A 21,359-nucleotide genomic window follows, 5' to 3' on the forward strand; every position below is an offset into this window, starting at 1 on the left:
TTTTTAAAAAAGGGATTGATAAGATGTTGGTTGAAAAAGGGAAAAAGGAAAATTATAAAAACAGTTAAAAAAATTAACTTTGAAAAACTAATGAATCATGGTAAAAAAGCCATGAACTCTATGTGCAGTATTCCTCTAGTGCTGGAGTTCTCCCATTCTCCTTGATCGGTAAACTTGGTCTTGGCTTGCTGGCTGCTGGTGCTGATCTTCTGGGGGGAGGGGCCTGTTGACGTGGTTCCCAAATGTCTTTGCCAGAGGCGGAATTGCCTCGCCCTTGTGTGTCCAGGCTAAGCAAGCTGCTCGGGTTTGCTCTCAGGAGCTCTTGTTCCCTGCAAGCTCTCGGTACAGCTTTGGAGGACCAAGGTGAAAATGGTGGCCTCCCAATCTCCACCCAGAGGAGCTGAGAACTCGGGGCCCCGCTCCTCAGTGCGCCCCCAGAGAAAAGCAGTCACTCCCATCTCCCCGGTCTCTGGCCGAACTCCGTGCTCACCAGGCCTGTGACCGAGAGTTTCTATCTCTGGCACCCGACCCCGTGTCGAGTCTCCAAACCCAGCAGATCCCTGCAGTGCGCTCCCGCGCAACTCCTCCCCGGGGAGGAAGGGGAGTCTCCCCAGCTCTGCTGCTTGTTGGGTCCCTGCTGGAGGAGCAGTGGCCCGACTGGGCCATGGATCACAGTTTATGGCAACCCCGAGCTGAGAGCCCGCGCCTCGGCTCCGTCTCTGCAGCCGGCTTCCCCGCTCCGATACCTGGGAGCTCTGCTGCACTCAGGCACCCCCGGTTTTTCTGTGACCCCGGGGTCCTGAGACCACACTGTCCTGCGAGGGTTCCACCCCCAGCTTAGCCACTGGAACGACATTCCTCAGCCGCGCCGACTTCTAGAAGTTCCAATTTCGTGTTCTGCGGCTCTATCACTTGCCAGAAGTGGCCAACGGAGGCCCCTCCCCCGCCTTCTATCCTCCTGAATATCGCCTCAGATTCACTTCTCCGCACGTCCTACCTTCCAGTAAGTGGTCGCTTTTCTGTTCAGAGAGTTGTTGCTACTCTCTTCTTCAATCTCCTGTTGAGTTCGTAGGTGTTCAGAATGGTTTGATCCCCATTCAGCTAAATTCCTGAGACCAGACGAAATCCAGGTCTCCTACTCCTCCGCCATCTTGCTCCACCCCAATGTAAGCAGTATTAACTTGGGCCTTGCTTCTTTAAACAACCAATCAATCTCTAATTTTTAGTTATATTTAATATTACAATCAATGTGGTTAGTGTGAATCTACCACTTAACTATTTGTTTTATATTTCTAAATTTTTTTCTACTTTAATGTGCTTTTATCTGGATTTAGTCTTTTATTTGTTTTTTTTTCTTTCTGTTAATCTAATAACTATAACTCTTTGGGATTTTTATACTTTAATAGTTGTTTTAGAGTTTATAATATACATCCTTACCTTATCAAAAGCCAACTTCCAGTAACATTGTATAAATTCAAACATAGTTAAGAACATACAAAAATATACTTCCATGTCTCACCTTCTAGCCTTTATGCTATTGTTCTTATAACTTTTATTTATACATACATTATAAACCTGAATACACTGCAATTTTGTTTAAATAGTCAGCTATACTTCAAAGATATTTACCTCTTAAGAAACATGTTATATAATTAATTCAAGTAGCTACTTTTCTTTTGCAACTTAATCCATTTTTTTTTTAATCTGGTAACAGTTTCTCTTTTCCTGAATGACTTGTTTTAATATGTTTTGAAGTATGGATTTGCTGGTGTCAAATACTTTCAGCTTTTGCATGTCTGAAAATGTTCTTTTGCCTTCTTTTTAAAAGATATTTTTGTTGGGTATAGAATTTATAGGTTTAGAGTGTTTTTTTTTTCCTCTTTAAAATGTTCCACACTCTTCAATTGCCTTGTTTTGTTTTTTTTTTTGAGAGTTTTCTTTTTATATTTAAATAAAATGCACTTCTGATTTCCAGTCTGACATACAAAGAACTTAAAAAACATCACTTCTATTCCCACAATGACAAAAAAGGCTTAAAAACAGAAAATCAAAAACCCTTCTAGAGATTCAGCAGAAAATTAGGGTGATAGGACAAGTTACTGAAAACTGGAGAGATAAGTAGATACAGAGAATTACATCTTACCAAGAGCAGAGACCACTGCTGGAGCCAGCATCAAGTAGGAATACTTAAAGATAGCTGACTGACTGCTGGAGACTGAGTATGGGCTGGCTTGAGAAATAAAAACTCCTGGAGGCCCTGCCTTGGGAAATTCCCACACTTCTGTGAGTCTTTCCTCCAGGAGCTCCACCAGATTCTCACTATAAAGTTTAGAGAAAAATTATTTCCTGCTTTCCGCAAGAAGAGACAAAAAGCAGCCATGTGAAATAAGACTGTAGCTTTCTTTACTCCTCACCAAATGCTTGCCCTCAAGGGAAACTACTTTTTAGTACCTAACCAATGTGGGGGGGAGGTAAATACCCAACTCCAGCCCCTTCTAGTATTTCTGTCTCATCTAAGGTGTGACATAAAAAGATGACCAGCACTTAGAGATGTCACAGCACAGGTGAAGAGACTCAATAAAACATGAGATTTAATCACAGGATTACAGAATGCTTTCTCACCCCCTAGACCTTACTATCACAATAACAGGGCTCCTGTATAATAATAAGAGACTAAAGCTGAATAGAATTGCAAGACTCAGACCCTATTTCAGAAGTCCTTAGGGAAACATAAACTAGGTCACCAGAGGAAATTTTAGCCTCTAACATCTATAGCTACAGCAAACAATTAACAGCTTAACTCCCAGCCAGATAAACATAAAACCAAGCAATAAAGACCAATTTACTTTGTTTCCTTTTACATTATACATCATGTCTGGCTTTCAACAACAGCAAAAATTTACACGTCATGCTAAAAGAACCACAACCAGATATGACCAATATTTTCAAATTATCAAACCAAAAACTTAAAATAACTATGACTAACATGATACAGGCTCTACTATAATGTGCAAGAGATAGGTAATGTAAGCAGAGGGATGGAAATTAAAAGAGTATCATAAGGAACTGCTAGAAATTTAAAAACACTACAACAATAATGAAAAGTGCCTTTGATGGGCTCATCAGTAGTTTGGATATAGGCATGGAAAGAATCAGTGAGCTTGAGGATGTAACAGAAGAAACATCCCCAGGTGAAATGCAAAGAGAGGAGAAAAAAAAAAAAGGAAAAGATGGAATAAAATAACTAAGAACTCTGAAGCAATTACAAAAGGGATAACATACACATAATGGGAATACAGGAAGATGAAGAAAGAAAAGAAGAAATATTTGAGGTAATAGTGGCTGAGAATTTTCTAAAATTTTTGACAGACACAATGCTAGGAATCTTACAGAACACCAAACTGGGAAAATGCAAATGAACAAACAAACACTACACCTAGACATTTCCTAATCAAACTTGAGAACATCAGAGACAAAGCGGAAAAATTTAGAGAATCCCCTATCAAGTGGGAGAAATACCTTACCTGTAGAGTAACAAAGATAAGAATTACATCAGACTTCTCTTCAGGCACTATTTAAGCAAGAAGAGAGTAGAGTGAGGTAGTTAAGCGTGAAAACTAGATAAACACCTAGAATTCTAGATCCAGCAAAATTATCCTTCAACAGGGAAGAAGAAATACTTTCTCAAACAAAATTTGAAGGGATTTGTTGCCAGTAGAACTGATGTGCAGGAAACATTAAAATGAATCTTTTAGAAAGAAGGAAAATGATGTAAATCAGAAACACAGATCTATGTAAAGAAAGGAAAGGCATGTGAGAAGGAATAAATGAAGATAAAGTCATTTTTAATTTTCCTATTATTAAATGTTCTAACAGATAACAGTTTGTTCAAAATAATAATAGCAACAAAAAACAAAAATAAAAAACACAAAATAATGCTAGCAACAATATATTGGATGATTATAGCTTATGGTGAAGTGAAGTGTATAACAGCAATGTTATAAGGCATGGGAAGAAGAAATTTGAATACTCAAGTTATAAGGTACTTGAACTGACCATGAAGTAGTATAGTGTTATTTGAAAGTAGACTTAGATTAGGTGTTAATATATATTGCAAAGTGTAGAGCAACCACTAGGGAAAAAACTGAAAAAAAAATTAAGGTATGATCAATATCCTGAGAGGTAGGAAAATTAAATCACGTAAAATGGTTGATTAAAAACAAAATAAAAATAAGAAAGAAAGAAAGACAGACAGACAAGGGCAACAAATAGAAAATAGTAACAGATATGGTAGATGATGGCAACTCCATCAAAAATCATTTTAAATATGAATGGTCTTAATATACATACAGAAACAATCATAGTGGGTTAAATAGGAATCCCAAATGTATGTTGTCTATGAAAAAGACAATGCAATTATAAACAAAGATAGACTGAAAGTAAAGGGATAGTGGATATACTATACTAACACTAATCAAAAGAACTAGCTATTTTCATTTCAGACAAAGATTTTAGCACAAGGGAAATAACCAGACATAAGGGGGTATCACATAAGATAAAGGAGCCAATTCTTCAAGTAAGCATAAAATCCTTATTGTGTATACATCCAACATGTGTACATCAAAATTTGTGAGGAAAAACTGATAGAGCTGAAAGGAGAATAGACAAGTTCACTATTATAGCTGAAGAATTTAAGCCCTAATATCAGTAATTGATAGATCCATCAGACAGAAAATCACTGTACAGTTGAAGTGTTCAGCACCATCAATCAACTGAATCTAATTGACATTTATAAAGTATTTCATCTAACATCAAAATATATATTCTTCTTAAGCTCACAAGATGAACTGATCTTGGCTCATAAAACACATCTTAGCAAATTTAAAAGAATAAAAATCATATAAAGCACATTCTCAGATGACAACAGAATTAAACTAGATATCTATAACAGAAGCTAGAAAATCCCCAAATATTTCAATATTTGGATATTAAAAAATATACTTTGAAGTAATACATGGGTAAAAGAAGTACAAAACTACAAAAACTATTTTGAACTAAATGAAAATGAAAATACAGCTTTTTAAATTTTGTGTGTTATAGAAAGAGCAGTGTTTAGAGAGAAATTTATGTTAAATATATATGACAGAAAAGATGAAAATATAAAAATAATCTAAGCTGCAACATTAAGAAACTTGAACATGTAGAGCAAACTGAATCCAAGTAAGCAGAAAAAGAAGAAATACAAAAAAAAAAAAAAATAGAATAGAAATCAATGAAATTGCAAACAGGAATTTAACAGAGAAAATCAAGGAAACTGATTTAGAATAAATAAAATAAATAGAATTGATAAAACTATAACTGAACTAAACAGGAGAGAAAAAAAGAAGATGACACAAGTTATTAATATCAGAATGAAATTGGGGCCAACATAACTGATCTCATGGTCATGAAAATGATCATAAAGAAATACTATGAACAACTCCTACCCACAAATTTGATAAATTAGATTAAATAAATGAATTCCTTAAAAGACATGATCTACTAAAAGGGACACAAGGAGAAATAGATAATTTAAATAGGCTTATATATTACAGAAACTGAATCAATACTTTCCCAAACAGGAAATACCAGGTCCAAATGGTGTCACTATGAGTTCTACAAAACACTTAAAAAATAATATCAATTCTCCTACAATCTCATCCAGAAAATAGAAGCAGAGGGAATACTTAATAACATGTTCCATGAGGCCAGCATTACTCTAACACCAAAACCAAAAAAAGACATTACTAGGGAGAAAAATTATAGACCAATATCTCTTATGAATGTAGATGCAAACATCCTCAACAAAATACTAGCAAGTGAATCCAATACATAGAAAAAAATATATAATTATATACTATATCCAAATGTGATTTATTCCAGGTATGCAAGGCTGGTTTAAAATTCAAAAATCAATTAATGTAACCCATCATACCAATAGGCTAAATAGAAAAAAAATATTTTCATACCAATAAATGCAGAAAATACATTTGACAAATCCAATATCTGCTCACATAAAAACTTTCAGCAAACCAGGCATAGAAGGAACATCCTCAGTTTGCTAAAGAACATCTACCAAAAACAAACAAACAAACAAACAAAAAAAAAAAACTCTAAAACTAACAACATACTTAATGGTAAAAAACTAGTTGTTTTCTCCCTGTAATCAGGAACAAGACAAAAATGACCCTTCTCCCCATTCCTATTCAACATCGTACTGAAAATCCTAGCTAATTCAAGACAAGAAAAGGAAATAAAAGACATACAGACTAGAAAGGAAGAAATAAATCTTATTCACAGATAATATGATCATCTATGTAGAAAAATCCCAAAGAATTGACAAAAAGAAAAACCTCCAAGGACTAATAAGCGATTACATCACAGTTAGAAAATACAAAGTTAATATTCAAAAATCAATTGGTTTCACATATGGCAGCAACAAACAATTTGAATCTGGAATTAAAAACACAACTCTACACTAGTAACAACAAAAAAACTGAGGTAATTAGTTACAACCCTAACAAAGCATGTATAGATTACAGATCTATGTAAGGGAAACTACAAAATTCTGATAAAAGAAATCAAACATTTAAGTAAATGGAGTGATATTTCACGAATGTAGAGACATTAAGATATCAATTCTTCCTAACTTGATCAACAGATTCAATACAATCTCAGTCAAAATGCTAGCAAGTTATTTTGGGAAGATCAACAAACTAATTCTAAAGTTTGTATAGGAAAACAAAAGATCCAGAAGAGCCAACACAATGTTGACTAAATTACTGCAAGATTACGATAAAGCTACAGTGATCTAGACATTGCGTCAAGGGTAAAAGATGAGTAATTTCAACAAATGGTGCTAAAGTATCTGTATATCCACACGTAAGGAAAAAAAAAAGAATCTAGACATAGTCCTTACACCTTTTATAAAAATTAGCACAAATCAGATCATACACGTAAATGCAATATAAAGAAACATACAGTTTCTAGAATATAAGAGGGAAAAACATAGGTGACCTTCAAGTTGGCAATGACTTTGTAGATACAGCACCAAAAGCATGATTCATCAAAATAATTGGTAGGTTGTCCTTCATTAAAATTTAAAATTTCTGCTCTGCAACAGAACTTATGAGAACAAAAAGACCATCTATAGACAGGGAAACAATATTTCAAAATATATCTGGTAAACAACTGGTTTTCAAAATATACAAGGCTCTTGATACTCAGCAATAAGAAGACAAAACAGTGGGCAAACATCTCACCAAAGAAAATATACAGATGACAAATAAGCACATGAAAAGGTGTTCAATATCATATGTAATTGGGGAAATGCAAATTAAACCATCATTGAAATACCACTACATACCTATTAGATAGCTAACTTCCAAAACACTGACAACACCAAATGTTGGTGATTATGTGGAGCAACAGGAATGCTCATTCATTGCTGGTGGAAATGCCAAATGGTACAGCTATTTTAGAAAACAGTGTGGCAGTCAATAAAGCCAATTATTGGTTTATAATATGATCCAGAAATCACAGTCCTAAATATTTACCCAAATAAGTTAAAAACTTTTGCCTGCATAAAATTCTATACGTGAATGTTTATAACAGCTTTATTCATAATTGACAAAACTTGGAAACTACGAAGATGTCTTTAAATAGATGACTGGATAAACAAACTATGGCACATCCATACAATGGAGCATTTTCAGTGATAAAAAAGAAATGAACGCTAAAGCTTTGAAAATATATGGGGGATCCTTAAATGCATTTGGCTAAGTGAAAGACACAAGTCTGGACCTTATGATCCCAATTATATGATGTTCTGGAAAAGGCAAAACTGCAGATACAGTGAAGTTCACTGGTGTCTACGGATTCAGAACAAGGAGCACAGAGATGAATGTGTAGAGCAAAGGACATTTTTAGGGCAGCAAAACTATTCTGCACTATGCTGTAATGGTAGACACATAACATTATTACTTAGTCAAAACCCATAGAACGTCACAACACAATAAACTTTAATGTAAACCATGTATTTCAGTTAATATATTAATATTGGTTTATCAATTGTAACAAACATACCAAACTATTACAAAATGTTAGTAACAGTGGAAAAATTGTTGGGGGAGAACCTGTATATGGCAACTCTCCATTTTTGCACAAGTTTTTGCAAACCTAACATTGCTCTAAAAAAGTCAAGTTGTTAAAAAACTATTAAAAACTTAAAAAAGAAAAATGTTTTTATAAAAATTATTAAACACAACAGATAATAATCACAGATCAATAACCATAACAGATAATAATTATTACCTTATGTTACAGAAATAAATTTTTTACTATTTTTTAAAAGCTATCTATAGTTTTATCCATAAATTGATTATCTTAGGATCAATTTATGTATGACTTTGCTTGTGTAGTCTAAAGGATAAAGTTTACAAAAGAATGAAAATTCCTGTTGCTTAGGCATGTTATCACTGTACCATACTCATCCCCACCCCCATATCCTCCTTTGATCTCCGTATCCTCACCAATTTTTTGCTATATCTTGTATACCTAATAACTGGTAACTATCTAGGCATCATTCCTCCATTTCCACTAGTAGTTCTATTACAGTGATGAATCCATGAAAAATTAGAACAGGTTTTAACAAGAAGGTAAAATAGTATTTGAAACTAGGATTTGATGAATTTTCAACTTCTACTTAGTTTGGAAGTTTTAGTTTGCTTTCTCTTTAAACTCCTTCAATTCATAATTAGAAACCCTGAAAGACTAAACAAAATATCATAAATTATCCATTCAACAGTTGTTAACAAGATACCAAAAGAACAATATTTAAATATTGATTTGCCTCTTCCAGTAAGAATATACTGTATTTTGAATATACTTCTAACACATCATTTAGGCTTGAGATATGGATGTCATATGGATGTCTTGAAAGGACTTGGAGTCTCAATTTTAAGATAGCAAAATTGTCCTGGTTTGACATGTCCACTGCTATGTAAATGAATTGAATCTGCTAGAAGCGGTCTTTTAATGCATATTAACCACTCCTGGGCCATATTCTTGCAACTGAAATAGCTATTGGTTGACACTGTGTATGTGCACACAAATGGCTCACTCAGTAGATGGGTAACTGAGAGTTCAGAGAATCTGGCATTTGTGTAGTGCTGTTAAAATAAATATATTTTAACTCCATATGCTTATACACTAGTATAAACAATTAAAATGATAATAATGACTACGATGTATTATGTCCTATGTTTCAGATATTTTGCTTATAAGCTGATATACACTGTCATACTTATAGTCACAAAAACTCCACAGGGTAGATATCACTATGGGGATTTGTGAATTAGAATTCTATGGCATATGTAGGTTAAAGCCCAAAGACCCACAGGAAATAATAAGGAGAGGAGCAAGAACTTGAACATGGGTTATTTGACTCATAGTCAATGCTCACAATCACTACCATAATCAGTGTGAGAAAATGCTATTGGAAGAAGCATATTAAAAATAAGCACATATATCACAATAGCTATTTTCACATTATTTTCAATAATGCTACATAATAAAAACTCCATGAAATGGAGAAATATACAATAATAGTCATTTCACTCATGTACCTATGGGTCTGTTAGAGTATGGTTGGTTTAAACAACTCAACTGTGCTAGGTTCCAAGCTGCATGTTGGATCAGGATCTGCTTTAGGTAACACTTATCCTCATCAGACCAGCCCTCACTTTGAAGCATGTTCTTATGGTGAAATGCAGGAGCTTAAAAAAGGAAGCACAGCTGCATAGCCATTTTGAGCTTCTGCTTGTTCTACATTCTACTGGCTCAAGTAAGTTACTCGCAAAACCCACATAAGTGGCAACTTCCATTGTGGTTAACTGGGAGGTGATGAATATTTGCTATATAATAATCTAATCTCACATACACAAACACACACACATCACCATAACCCAATCCCTTAGGTACATACTGCATATGGATGCCATTTCCTTTCTACTCAAAGATTCTATGACTCAACTCACCCAATCTTCTACTGTTTTTAGAGTTGTGTTCTTTGAGTCTGAGAGTCCAATTCCAATAACCATCATAATTATAATTTCTTTTCAAAGAAAGAATGAATGCCTCCTGTTCAGCTTAACTGCCCATCTACATATTCAAAGGAGAAACAACTTCCTATCACTGGAGACATAAGACTCTAATTATTTAAGTCTCATAACTTGAAAAAAAAAAAAAAAGAAAGGAGTGGAGATGAAGACAGATTCACCCTGGAGGTGGAGTAATTATTTAAAGCCAGAGATGTGGGTTGTAATATTTTTTCCATTTAGACATCAAACCTCTCTGCTCTCACATTTTACAAATAAGCTTTGCCATATATGCTAATCTAGTAGGGTGTATGAAATTTGAGAATCTGATCATTTCTCTTATAGGATATTGGCTTTTTTGGTATCATACTAGGAGGAATATAGGTATGTGTTTATTCAAATCCAAAGGTGGGGTAGGGCTTTATCCATCTACAGCCTTTTAGAATTGACCTTAATTAATTTATCATGTCTCTGTGTGTTCTTAACCCCTAAATCCAGGAGGGGAAGAATAATCTGAAGCGAATACACACTCTTATGCAAGTGAGAATCAATTTAGGAAAGCTGCCTGTGCCTTCTCCACTACCACATGCTCAGCCCTACAAATTTATTTCTTAGTACTCAAAACAAACATTTTAGAAAATTCTGAGATTATCAGACAAGTTCTCCACATTTTTCATTGCCATCTGGATACAGATTCCAAAAAAACACTGTTCTTCAAAAAAGCTATTCCTGAAAAACAGAGGGCTGGGACTGAATTGAGATCCCTGGAATGCTCTGGTTTTAATGCTCAGTCTGATTTGATCATAATCCCAAACAATTTAAGGCAGGGAAGAGAAAGGAAACCTTTCTAGAACCTCAGAATTCAGTAAAAGACAGTCATTTTTCAACCACAGGATACGGTATAGATTCATTCTGTGACTTTTTTTTTTCCTTTGTTGTTCAAGACAAGGAAGTTACTCAGGACACTTGTCATTGGGTCTGTCATTCTCAGGCTCTATGCAAGACCATAGTAAGAGCATATAAAAATGGAGAATGATGGAGCAAGGTTATTATAAAGATGAAGACAGGACAGATTTTTGCTTAGAACAGAATGAAAACTTGTTACTATCCATTCTGGGAAGGGAAATATCAAAATGTACACAGTTATGAAAGAGATGAAGACCTTACCTACATTATATGCTCCAACAAACAGCAGTTATACACCTAAAATTTATCATAAAGGCAGTTTAGGCTGATATAGTAAGTTGTTAAGAATAGCTTTCATTGGTTTGCACCTATTTGAATTTCTATTGACCATTTCCCCCACTCCAGTCAAAGCTATATGTCACATCAGGCTCCCTGCTCAGCGGGAAGCCTGCTTCTCCCTCTCCCACTCTCCTGCTTGTGTTCCCTCTCTCGCTGTGTCTCTCTCTGTCAAATAAATAAATAAAATCTTTAAAAAAAAGCTACACGTTTTAATATTGATTTCTCACTGGCCCTACCCCCCAAACCAAACACCACCACACTTGTAATATAACATGAATATTACACTTTAATCTTTTCCTAACTGATGTTATGATCAATTTAATAGTGTTTTCTGCTCTACAGATGCTGCACATGGGAGACAGTCATAAATGTTAAAATGTGCATCTAGGTATCTAAGATGCTCCAAACAAAAACTGGAATGCACGTGGACCATGTGAATGAGTTCATCCAGGCTGGACGAAAAAAGTTTCTGGAGTTAGCAAGATGGTAGTATAGGAATTTCTAGTACTCTCTCTTCCCAGAAACATCAATTTGAATAAACACCTGCACAGGAAATTACCTTCACAATTGCTAAGGATTCCTGGTGAGATATGACAGCACTTGGATGGAGCACAGAAATAAGAAAAGACATATTAAAGAGTAGGAAAGACAGTTTCACATGACCCTGTGACCAATACCCCAAACCCTGTCAGCCCAGCATGGAGAGAGGTGCCTTTCTCTTGACTTCACTGTGGACCTCTGCACCAGGCCTGCACCAGCTCCCGTTGGCTGGCTCCTGGGACCCCATGTTCCCAGCTTACCCTAGCACCAGGTGGGCCCCCATGGTTCCAGGCCCAAGCAAGTGCCTATGATGCCAGACTCCCAGCCTGCCCCAGCACCAGGCCAGGCCAGTCTCCCAGGCTCCTTCCCTGCCTCTGTGACTCCCATAGATAAAGGTTCTAGCCCTGCCCAGGTGACAGACTATTGCTCCCAACCTGACCCAACACTGGTAAGAGCTCCACAGACCCCATTTGCTAGACCCACACCAGTGGTCTCATGCTTTTGATCAAACCCCTTTCCCCAACCCAGAATCCAGGCCCATCCATGCAGACCTAGAGTAATCAAAACTGTACTGTATTGGCATAAAAAAAGACACACAGACCAATGGCACAAAATCGACAGCCCAGAAAGAAACCCATGCATACATGGTCAATTAATTTTCAACAAAGGAGCCGAGAACATACAATGGATATCTGTAAAATGGATAAAGGCTAGTCCTTTCAATAAATGGTGTTGGGAAAACTGAATAATCACACGTAGAAAACTAAAGCTGGAGCCTAGCTTACATTACTTATTCATAAAAATAAACTCAAAATAAATTAAAGATTAAAGACTTAAATGTAAGACCTGAAACTGGAAAACTCATAAAGAAAACATAAGAAAAAGCTCTTAATGTTGGTCTTGGCAATGAATTTTCAGGTATGACCCTAACAGTACAGGTAACAAAGGCAAAAATAAATGAAGAAGGCTACATTAAACTGCACAGCAAAAAGAAACATTCAATAGAATTAAGAGACAATCTACTGAGAAGGGGTTCATATCCAAAATATATATGGAAGTCACACTTTTTTTTAAAAGAAGTAATCCAATTTAAAAATGGGCAGAAAACTCAAATACACATATTTTCCAAAGAAAACATAAAAATGCCTACAAGTACATGAACAGGTGCTCAACATCACTAATAATCAGAGAAATGCAAATAAAAACTACAATGAGATAATACCTTACATCTGTTAGTATGGCTATTATCCAAAGTACGATAAAGGGGTGCCTGGGTGGTTCAGTCATTAAGCGTCTGCCTTTAGCTCAGGTCATAATCCCAGGGTTCTGGGATCGAGTCCGCATTGGGCTCCCTGCTCTGCGGGAAGCCTGCTTCTCCCTCTCCCACTCTCCCTCTCCCACTCCCCCTGCTTGTGTTCCTGCTCTCACTATCTCTCTGTCAAATAAATAAATAAAATCTTAAAAAAAAAGTACAATAAAGTGTTGGCAGGGTGTGAAGAAAAGAGAACACTTATAAACTGTTGGTGGGGATGTAAATCAATACAGCCACTCTAGAAAGTGATATGGAGGTTCCTCAAATAACTAACAAAGGTTTCTAACAAAACTAATTAATTGGATCCAGCAATCCAACTTCTGCATATATATCCCAAGGAAATGAAATCAGGATCTCGAAGAGATAGCCCGTACCTTCCTGTTTGCTGCAGCATTATTCATAATAGTCAAGACACGGAAGCCTAAATGTCCAATGACAGATGAATGGATAAAGAAAATGTAAGATATTACATATTCACACACATATATAACTGTCATTAAATAAGTAAAAGAAAATCCTACCTTTTGTGACAAAATGGATGGACCTTGCAGTGTTATGCTAAAAGAAATAAGTCAGAGAAAGACAAATATTGCATGACCTCACTTACACGTGGAGTCTAAAAAAGCTGAACTCATTGAAACAGAGGATAGAATGGGGGTTGTTAGGACCTGGGGGGCAGGTAGGGAGTTACTGATCGAATCAAAGGGTACAAACTTCCAGTTATAAGATGAGTAAGTTCTGGGGATGTAATGTAGAGCATGGTGACAATAGTAGCTGAAAGAGTAAATCTTAAATGTTCTACCACAAACCAAAAGGTAATTATGTGAGATGATGGAGGTTTTAACTAACCTTACTGTGGTAACTATTTCACAATTTTTTGTGTGTTTCAAACCATCATGTTGTATACTTTAAAATTTACACAATGCTATATGCTAATTATTTTCTCTGTAGAGTTGGAAAAAAGAAGTTTCTGGGTTCCTGTAAAGGGTGAATCAACTAAAAATCTTTCTATGGATTTTGTACTGATTCAAAGAATATTAGGGTCTCAGACTGTCTTCCAGGTCCTAAATTTTTATATAAGCCACTTCAATCTGGCCCAAAGAAAATGATTTTCCTGAACAAACACCCCTGCATTTTATATAAGGTCACAGAGACAAGCTGAATTCCATCTTTCCTAAAAGTGTGTACAGTCTCTGAGGTCCTAGAGTCTCCACAACAATCCTAGCCCAATGCCAAAGGTGTGAATTACTACACACCTATACACACAGACACACACTAAGGCAAGGCTTGAAATGGAATGAAATTGTTACAAGAGAAATTGCTTCATTTTCTTTCTCTTTCTTGGATAATCCTTATTTAGAATGTCCGCTTTTGAGCTGGATGGCATTTTTTCATTTTCATGCTGCCCAGACATCCATTAAGTTGAACCAAAGTGGTCTCTGATTAATGTTTAACTAATAAGTAGTCCCACAATAAGATTCCAGGTTCCAGATAAGACCTGTTAATCTTTCCAACTACAGGAACCTCCTTTCTTCCTTTAATATATTCCTCCCATCATTCCTTTCACAGCTGTGAAATGGATCTTTATCCAAAAAAATGCTTCTTTCCTATGGAATGAACTTCCTGTTTGTAGCATTTCCTATTAAGTCTTTTTCTTTTCTTTGTCCCTTCCTTTCCCAGATATCACTGAAACAATAGGATTGGCAGAATGCTTGTGTGTATATAACAACAACAAAAAAAAGGTTGTTGAGAGCTCCCTGAAATGTAAAGGAAAGAATCTGGAGAATTCCTTACATGCTAGGCAACCTAAGGAAAATAATGTCTCTTTTATTTCAAGAGGATGATAATTCCTTATCATTTTAAATTAAAAGTTGTTTCAAGTCAAATAAACTATCCAGCATTTTTTTTTTGCAGGTTCTACAGTAATCATTTATTAATTGATGACAAGATAAAGTGTTTCTAAAAAAAACTTAAAAGACTCACCTCAGATGCAACCACCACTCGAAAGACTCCTCTAGACCTTCTAATTCATAGTTAAATAATCCCACATATCTCAAGGGCATTGGAGGGAAACTGATAACAAGCACTTAGTTTTCTTCAGTACTGTATTTCTCCCCAACTCCCAGGATAAGGCAATCAGTCCAATAAAGGTGCATGCAGAACAAAAACTACACTCACCTAGTTTAGAAACACTCAAGATGCTTTGTTCTGAATTTTAAGCAGCACACACGACCTGGTCCATTCTGGTTTCAACTTCAAAGATATCTGGCCTGTCCTGTGGGTTAGCAGCTAACGTATCTTTCAAGAGCTGCTTGATCCCCTCAGACATGGAAGTCCTGAGTTTCTGAGAGAAAGATGTGCAACCCATCTTTGCGTTTTCAAGCAGCGCTTCACCAACAAGGACCACCTGGGTCCCTTGTTTGACACAGATCCTCAAGAGCTCCTTCTTGGTCTCAGAGTCAGTGAAAGTGATTCTACCTTTGTCCAGGTGTTAATGCCCAGGTGATAAAGATATCAGCCTTGGCTGTCTACCGTCTGTCCCAGACCTCAGAAGCCACGTGGAAGTCTGAGCCACAGGCTGAGGACAGATGGTATTTATCCACATTCACATTTTCGTTGTCTTGATTGCTCTCTTTGCCTCAGGGGAGCCAGCCCAGTACAGCCCTTGCTTAGTGCAAAGTCGGCTACCTTTTGGATGGGGGTGCCCGACCGCTTCGTGATGAGGCTGTTACCTGGCTTTACGTCACTGGGCTCGATATGATTTTGTGCCGGAAGGCAGTGGTGCTTGTGACCTGTAGCATGAAGCTTTTGTTGGCGCTGGTTTTCACCTTCACAAAGCTCCACTACAAACCAAGGGTACCAGGGCTCCTCAGCATAAAGCCTCTTCCAGTGCAGATAAAGCCGCACTATGGTTGCCACTGCCCATGCGCACAGCCTGAGGTTGTGCGGCAGGACTCACTCCTCCGACTGCGCGCCTCACTTCTCCAATTGCGCTGCGTTCTCGTGGCGCCGCGTGAGGCTGGTCGGGGTCCACGTCGTCTTCGGCGTCGTGGCGCACATGCGTGACCCACCCCCCCCCCCATGAGGACCCGGCCCTGGCCGGCCACTGGTGGCTGCCGAGCTGCATCTCCCGCTGTGGGCTGTAGCGCCGCTGTGCTACCCGTCCTCCACCTCTGGCCACGCAGCGCCAGGTAGGCCTCGGCCCGGCCTCAGCCGCCACCAGTGAAAAGGTTCACGAAAAAAATGTAATATGTTAAAGATAAAGAATTTTGTTTTAAAATTCACTCTTCCTTAGTCATAGCTTTCCTGACAATGGGAATGCAATTTTAATATGAATTGGAAACTATGAGTTATAGCTCTGCAAAGATTATTAAAATTATCGTTTCCATTTGCTTCTATCTAGGCCCTATTGTAGCATGAAGAATCCCACCTGCCCCATTCCTTCCTACTTGAACAGATGGATCATAAACGTATGGGCTCACCAAGGAACATTTAGTCTCATCCCATTACACCTGCTGGCCAAGGGAACGATACAAAACAGCCACTATCCAATTCATATACTTACAACCATCCAAGAGAATGGTTTCGCAGGCCGTACTGGCCAGCTGGGTTTGTCCTTGGCTTGTTCCCAACTATATAAAAGTAAATTATAGTAATTGCAGTCCATTCCATATCATATGTATACAGGCCCTAAGAACTACATTACTTCTATGAGCAGGAAAAGAAAGATGGATCCCTATTATGCAAAATGGGAGGAAAATATATTTTTTAAAATTCTGAGTTTGAAGAAATGGTCAAGAAATGGATCTTGTTCAAAATATCATAAATCAGTACTATCTGTGAAATAGGCATACCCATCTTCAGGGATCCTGTGCAATTTACCCTAAAGAAACACCATATGCATGTGAACATATGTATTCATAAGTATGTTTATGGTTTTGCCATTTGTCACAGATGACAAATGGTTAGAAATAACCAAAATTTATATTGACATGGGACTGGATAAACAAAACTATGGTATGTATATACAATAAAAAACTAGGTATACATCAATAATGATGAGTAAAATTTAAGTTATTGACATGTAAATTGATACATGTTATATATTTGACTGAAAAGGAATAGTGCATAATATGTATTTTATAATGCAATTAAGTATATGCTTGAAAGCCTGCAGTTGTATGTAAGTAGATATCTAGAATTCACCAAAATGTTAATAATAATAAAATTTTGGTGGCTTTTGCTTTCTTCTGTGTATTTTCCAATATATTATTTACATTAGTTGAGTATATATCACATTTACCCAAAATGGTAAATTTCATTTTAAAGTCAAGCCAAACCGTGTCTCTCTATATAAGGAACACAGGAATTTTAATTCATTCATTGAACATTTTCAAGTACCTGATGTGTTGTAGATGCCATTTTCCATGTTATTCCTGAAATCAGTCATGGAACAATACAATTGAATAAAATATAATAAACATGTGAAATACAATAAAAATGAATCACCAGAAATATGATCACACTCTTAGAAGTCATGGAAATATTCAGTTTCTATAAAAAGTGTCTGTAATCTTACTCTCAAATTCTATATTTATCTAATTGCTAACTGATGACACTCAGTTTGTGATTTAGCACAAGTTTGCAGATCACACTGTGAGGACTACTGCTCTAGAAAATATGGTAGTTACTAAGGAATCAAGCATGCTATTGACAAAGACCATTTAATTAATGAGGATAGACCAATCGACGATGAAGTTCAAAAGTAATCACAAAATCTCAATGGATTAAATAATAAGGCATTCTTTCTCAACCATTCAGAGTCCATTGTGGGTCAAGCCATGATTCTCTCTTATAGCTCATACCACTTGGAACCTTTGGTTTCTGTATCCCCATGACACGGGAAAAGAGAGATGAAAAAGGAATACCAGTTCTTTATTGCCTTTGACTATTAGGAATGCATATCATTATTGTTCTCTGTCCATTAACCATAATTAGTCATACTGCATACTAAGTACAATATAGGGTAAGAAATGTAGGATAAAAAGAAGATATTTGATGAGCAGTAACTTCATGGAGAAGTTACTCACTGAAGTTGCCTAACACTATCAATGCAATAAAGAATATAAGGGAGCTGGGACTAAAACTCAGTTTTTTTAATTATAAATTCAATATATATTTGTGTGAATTCAGATAGAGTAGGTTATACTGAAGTAATAAGTTAACCCCTGATCTCAAGAGTTTAGCCCATGGAAATTGATTCCCTGCTCCTTTCGGGGGCTCTGCAATCTCCATGGTGTCTTCCAGGGTGACAAGAAAAGAAAGGAGAGTGCCTCGAGAAGACACACCTTTTCTATATTCTGGCCCAGAAGAGATACTTGTCACGTTCTCTCAGAATCAACTGGCAAGAGCTGGTCACATGGATACCCCACTCAAGAAGACTGAGTATGAAGGAAGAACACATGTATGCTTGGTAAGCAGTACATGGGTGTATGTATATTCTATAACATTCAACTAAATCAAGCCAGTCCTCAATAATTAGTCACTGTTTGGATACTTCTGCCTTTTCAATTGCAGTTATGTTTAGAATGGTCGAATGAAATTTATGAAGTTCCTAATTTATTCTTTACCTTTTACCCTTGCAACTTTATTTCTCAAAAGCCAGTTCAGCAATTTTCCCTAAACTGTTCAATCCTGTTGGGGGGGGGGAGTGGAATCAGGCAAAATTATCAATAATTATTTTAAGAGAAATAATAGACAAATTTGTAAAGCTAAAAACATGAATAGACTTAGCCTCATTTTACCTTCCTTAGGTTTCCAGTGGTAAAAAGGGAAACAGTGACAGGTCTGACTTGTTCTCCTTTTCCATCAACTGAGAAGAGGTCATCATTCTGTTTGCTCTAATATGGCCTAGAAAATATGTATAAGGCACTTACTTGTCAGGAAGCCCCTTTATCTGAGTCAAGTTGTATATGAGATTTTATCCTTGGAGAATACTCAAAGAGTGTCTAAAAGAATACTCAAACAGGTGGCGGAGCAAGATGGTGGAGGAGTAGGAGACCTGGATTTTGTCTGATCCCAGGAATTCAGCTGAATAGGGAACAAACCATTTTGAACACCTACGAACTCAACAGGAGATCGAAGGGGAGTGTAGCAACAACTCTCTGAACAGAGAAGCGACCACTTACTGGAAGGTCTTTTCTGATTTGTATAGAGTATATTTGCTAGGGGACGTTGTTAACCTGTTAGCATTTTGTTCTCTCATTCATCTATTCTCTGGACAAAAGACAAGATGAAAAAAATCACCTCAGCAAAAGGAACAAGAGGTATTACCATCAGCCAGGGACCTACTCAATTCGGACATTAGTACGATGTCGGACCTAGAGTTCAGAATCATGACGTTAAAGATACTAGCTGGGTTTGAAAAAAGCGTGGAAGTTATTAGAGAAACCCTTTCTGGGGAAATAAAAGAACTAAAATCTAACCAAGTCGAAATCCAAAAAGCTATTAATGAGGTGCAATCAAAAATGGGGGCACTAACTGCTAGGATAAATGAGGCAGAAGAGAGAATCAGTGATATAGAAGACCAAATGATGGAAAATAAAGAGGCTGAGAAAAAGAGAGAGCAACAACTACAGGATCACGAGGGCAGAATTCGAGAGATAAGTGATTCGATAAGACGAAACAACATTAGAATAATTGGGATCCCAGAAGAAGAAGAAAGAGAGAGAGGGGCAGAAGGTATATTGGAGCAAATAATAGCAGAAAACTTCCCTAATGTGAGGAAGGAAACAGGCATCAAAATCCAGGAGGCACAGAGAACCCCTCTCAAAATCAATAAAAATAGGTCAACACCCCGACATCTAATAGTAAAACTTATGAGTCTCAGAGACAAAGAGAAAATCCTGAAAGCAGCTCGGGAGAAGAGATATGTAACCTACAATGGTAGAAATATTAGATTGGCAACAGACCTATCCACAGAGACCTGGCAGGCCAGAAAGGACTGGCATGAGATCTTCAGAGCACTAAACCAGAAAAATATGCAGCCAAGAATCCTATATCCAGCTAGGCTCTCATTGAAAATTGAAGGAGAGATAAAAAGCTTCCAGGACAAACAAAAACTCAAGGAATTTGCAAACACGAAACCAGCCCTCCAAGAAATATTGAAAGGGGTCCTTTAAGCAAAGAGAGAGCCTAAAAGCAGCACAGATCAGAAAGGAACAGAGACAAGATACAGTAACAGTCACCTTACAGGCAATACAATGGCACTAAATTCATACCTTTCAATAGTTACCCTGAATGTAAATGGGCTAAATGCCCCAATCAAAAGACACAGGCTATCAGATTGGATTAAAAAAAACAAGACCCATCAATATGCTGTCAAGATACTAATTTTAGACCCAAAACACCCCCAGATTGAAAGTGAGGAGGTGGAAAACCATTTACCATGCTAATGGACACCAAAAGAAAGCTGGGGTGGCGATCCTTATATCAGACAAATTAGATTTTAAAACAAAGACTGTAATAAGAGGTGAGGAAGGACACTATATCCTACTTAAAGGGTCTATCCAACAAGAATATCTAACAATTGTAAATATCTATGCCCCAAACATGGGAGCAGCCAATTATATAAGGCAATTAATAACAAAAGCAAAGAAACACATTGACAGCAATACAATAATAGTGGGGGACTTTAACAACCCCCTGACTGAAATGGACAGATCATCTAAGCAAGAGATCAACAACGAAATAAAGACTTTATGACACACTGGACCAAATGGACTTCACAGACATATTCAGAACATTCCATCCCAAAGCAATGGAATACACATCCTTCTCTAGTGCCCATGGAACATTCTCCAGAATTGATCACATCCTAGGTCACAAATCAGGTCTCAACCGGTACCAAAAATTGGGATTATTCCCTGCGTATTTTCAGACCACAATGTTTTGAAACTAGAACTCAATCACAAGAGGAAAGTCGGAAAGAACTCAACTACATGGAGGCTAAAGAGCATCCTACTAAAGAATGAATGGGTCAACCAAGAAATTAAAGAAGAATTAAAAAAATTCATGGAAGCCAATGAAAATGAAGACACAACTGTTCAAAATCCTTGGGATACAGC

The 21,359-nt window shown here is 36.9% G+C and overlaps 1 long non-coding RNA gene across 1 annotated transcript in view; it reads right to left on the bottom strand.

Moving 5' to 3' along the window:
- The window catches only part of LOC141373508 (uncharacterized), a 265,616-nt gene extending 250,068 nt beyond the window's left edge, over nucleotides 1-15,548 (bottom strand). The window contains exon 1 of the long non-coding RNA XR_012379573.1: nucleotides 15,412-15,548. This is a non-coding gene — a long non-coding RNA (uncharacterized lncRNA). The remainder of the gene's footprint in view (nucleotides 1-15,411) is intronic.
- Nucleotides 15,549-21,359: the final 5,811 nt, after the last annotated feature.

Source organism: Callorhinus ursinus, unplaced genomic scaffold (genome assembly GCF_003265705.2).
Source record: "Callorhinus ursinus isolate GAN/ISIS: 27379988/994484 unplaced genomic scaffold, GSC_fseal_2.0 scaffold10, whole genome shotgun sequence".
Taxonomy (NCBI): Eukaryota; Metazoa; Chordata; class Mammalia; order Carnivora; family Otariidae; genus Callorhinus; species Callorhinus ursinus.